Below are 4,050 nucleotides of genomic sequence, written 5' to 3' on the forward strand. Positions count from 1 at the left end.
TTAAAACAAAATATAGGGCTGAGGGTGTTGTTTGGAGATAAAATGCCCTGGGTTCAATCCCTAGTACTATACACACACACAGAAAAAAACAAAAACAAAACAAAAAAGAATGCAGCCTTATAAAGAAAATATTTTCCAGTGTAGCTACTGTAATTTGGGGATTGGAACTTTTTATTTATCCGTTCAGTACTGTTTGCTTGCATGCTTTATGCCAGGAACCACAGAGCAGAAGACAAATCTGTTCTTTTGGAGCTTAAAATCTAGAGGAGAAAAATGACAAATGATTAGCAAGATAGCACGTCTGATGGTGATTAAGATTAGGGGGGTATGCAGCAGGGAAAGGGTGTGGAGATTTCAAATAGAATCGTCAGGGAAATGATTTCAATAAAGTGATTTTTTTTTTTTTTTTGGTGGTACTGGGAATTGAACCCAGAGGCATTCTACCTCCAAGCTATAACCCAAACAAATTTGACTTTTTATTTGGAAACAGGGTCTCATTTGGTTGCTGGGGGCCTCACTAAGTTGTTGAGGATATCCTCAAATCTGTGATCCTCCTGCCTCAGCCTCCCAAGTAGGAATACAAGTGTGGCCACCACACTGAGCTGTGAGGTAGTAATCTGACTTTGGTAGAGCTGAGGAGGTAGGAGCAGTTTTTTTACCCTGTGTGTAGCTGGGGGAAGATTTTCAGGCAGAGGGATCTATAAATGCCCTGAGGCTACAGTGGGAGAGGCCAGGGGCTGCCTACAGTTGCTAGGGATCACTGTGCTGCCCAGATCCAGTCCCCAGCCAGCTTCCATTGCACTGTAGCCTGCTGCTGCTTAGGAACAAAAGGCAACTCCTACTCTTAGTTCAATAAAGACCATTTAACTGAGATACTCACAAACCTTGCTGCTTCGTGCTATAAACAACTCTGAAGAACTGCTTACTTACAGATGACTTAGGTATTAGATGCCTATTCTCACAGTTCTACTAAACTCTTCTCAAAGGTCACAAGTAATTTTGCACTTGGAAAAATGTTCTCATTATTCTCTATTTCTGTTGAATTTCAGTGGTATTGGGTCTAAAAGTGAAGGCATGAGTAAGGTATTTAAGAATTGGAGGCCAAGTTAGCAAGTGACTCCCACAAACCTGAGTTTACCAGGATTTTTTTTTTTTTGCAGTACTGGGGATTGAACCCAGGGTCATTCTACCTCCAAGCTACACCCCCATCCTTATTTTCCATTCTTTATTTTGAAACAGCTCTCAGTAAGTTGCAGAAGTCCTCACTCAGTAGTTGAGGCCGGCTGCAAACCTGCCATCCTGTCTCAGCCTCCCCAGTATAAGTACCAGGATTATAAGCACGTGCCACTACGCCTGGCTGACCAGGCATCCTTCTGATCTATCATTTGGTTTCCTTGAATGCTTGCATGGACTTCTCCATAGGGAATGTGTGCTTTGGGAAGATGAACCCTAATGCCAGGTTCCTTTTCTCAGATTTCATCCAGTTACTGGGAGATGATAACCTGAATTTTTGAAACTGAAAAGACAGGACCTGGTGCCAGACTGGGATAACCCAGCTAACTGAAGCTAGGTTAACTGAAGCTAACCCAGTTTCCTGATCTTTGACAAGGCCAGAGCCTGGCATCCTTATTTCACACCATTCTCTTTAATAAGAGTATTTCTTACCTCCATTTTCATTTCTTGTCTGGATGAAGCTTATATCTACTTAATTGTGCTTTCCCCCACATCCATAGCATATGGTATATGATTAGTAAAATCTGTTATTAATCTCCACAGATTATGAATCTGTGAAAAGAGACAGTGCTTATTCTGTGTGTCCACCTCAGTTAAGTACCTGTAATGCTTCAGTTTTTCCAGCCCATAAAATGGAGTAGTAGTAGTTATTGTTGTTATTATTATTATTATTATTATTATTATTATTATTATATTATTATTTTTGTGGTACTAGGGATTGAACTCAGGCATTCTACCCAGCCCTTTCCTTCCTTCCTTCCTTCCTTCCTTCCTTCCTTCCTTCCTTCTCTCTCTTTCTTTCCTTTCTTTTTTCTTTCCTTATTTTTGTGGTGCTGGGGTGGAACCAGTGGCTTTCTACCTCTGGGCTACACCTCAGCCCTATTTTATTTATTTAGTTTATTTAATTAATTTTTTTGGTGGTACTGGGGGTGGAATCCAGAGGTTTTCTACCTCCAAGCTATACTTCCAGACCTATTTTATAATTTATTTGGAAACAGGATCTAAGTTGCTGAGAGCCTCACTAAGTAGATGAGGCTGGCTTTGAACCTGTGTGATCCTCCTGTCTCCGCCTCCCAAATGCTGGGATTACAAGCATGTGCCACCACGCCCAGCTTTTTATACTTTGAGACAGGGTCTCACTAAGTTGTGGAGGGTCTCACGAAATAGTTGAGTCTAGCCATGAACCTTAAATCCTCCTTTCTCAGCCTCCCAAATACTGGGATTACAAGTGTGTGCTACCACACTGGCTAAAATGGGGATATTAGAGGCATCTTACTTTAGGGGTATTGTGAGGATTAAACGACTTAATGTTAAATAGTTTTTTATATACATATAGAACTCTTAAAAACATTCTAAAATCTGTTTTTGCTTGATACTTTGTTAAAAAAATTGGCTATAAATCAATAAAACCATCCTAATTTTACAGATAAGAAAGCAAGCTTTGAGAGATTAGGTAATTTCTAAAAGGAAGTATATATTCTTAGGGCAGAGCACTTGCCTATCATATATACGACCCTGGGTTCAATTCCCAACAACACACACATACACCCCCCCAAAATATGCTTCAAGCTGGGTGTGGTGGTGCACATCTATGTGCACATCTATGTGGTGCACACGTAATCCTCATACTTGGGAGGTAGAGACAGGAGTATTGCAAGTTTGAGGCCAGTCGCAGCAATTTAGCAAGACCCTGATTCAAAAATAAAAAGGACTGGGGCTGTAGCTCGGAGGTATAATACCCTTGGGTTCAATTCTCAGTCCTACAAGTGAACAAAACTTAAAAGGAGCAATCCCTAAACCTGCTTTATATAAATGAGATTTTTGAACACACACCCCAAGATATGTGTATCAATGCTTACTTAACAAATACACTTTAAAACAGTGATAAAGGTAATATGAGAAAAATGAGATTCAATATTTTATTTTTAAAAATGTAATTACCTCTTGTGCCCCCCTAGCATTTGCCCCTGAGAATCATGTTTTGGCAGTGTTAAGTTGAGCAATTTTCTGCAGTTCTTCCATGCATCTGTTTTTATTATTTGTAAAGTAAGGATAATAGAACTATCAGAATTGCGAAGGCAAAATGTGATAATTCAAACAAAACTCTTAGCCTTCTCCAGAAAAGCCTTTTCTTCCCCCCTAAAGAGTTTTGAGAACTCGGTCTCTAGCTTTCCTCTTTTGCTATTCTAAGAACATATTCATTCCACTTCATTGGCATTCTCTCCAATAGTTAACAAGGGGTTACCAATAATAAACATGGAGTCACACAGGTTTTTAGAAACCTACACATCTTTTAGTTATTATACTGAATTGGAATTTCTGATTACTGAATATATTTTCAGTAATATATATCGTATGCTTACACTGATAACTATGTGCCAGACACTGTCCTAAGTAAGCACTCGACACTGTCCTAGGAACCATTTTGAGTCAGGTGCCTTTATTGTTCCTACTTTGTAAAATAACTTGCCAGAGGTCTTACAGTTAGCAAATTATGGACCTGCTCAAGCAACTCCAGAGCCTACGTTCTTTACTACCCTGGCGGGATCTTGTTTGGGTCAGCTAGTGGCCTTAAGGCTGAGACAGCCCGGGTTGCAGGTTGTAAACTAACAGAAAAAACGAGGTGGCATAGAGCTCGAGTCCTGCGCGGCCCGGGCCGCCAAGCCCCGCAGCAGGACCACTTCCGCCCGCTGGCTCCGCACTTCCGCTCCCGGGCCTTAAGGCTCCGCACTTCCGCTCCCGGCTCCCCCTTGGCCGCCACCGCCGGGTTCGCGTTCCGGAAGTTTGTCCCCGGCGCCGCGCCGTCTCACCGCTGCC

This window comes from Muscardinus avellanarius, assembly GCF_963383645.1.
Source record: "Muscardinus avellanarius genome assembly, chromosome: 1".
NCBI classification, from domain to species: Eukaryota; Metazoa; Chordata; class Mammalia; order Rodentia; family Gliridae; genus Muscardinus; species Muscardinus avellanarius.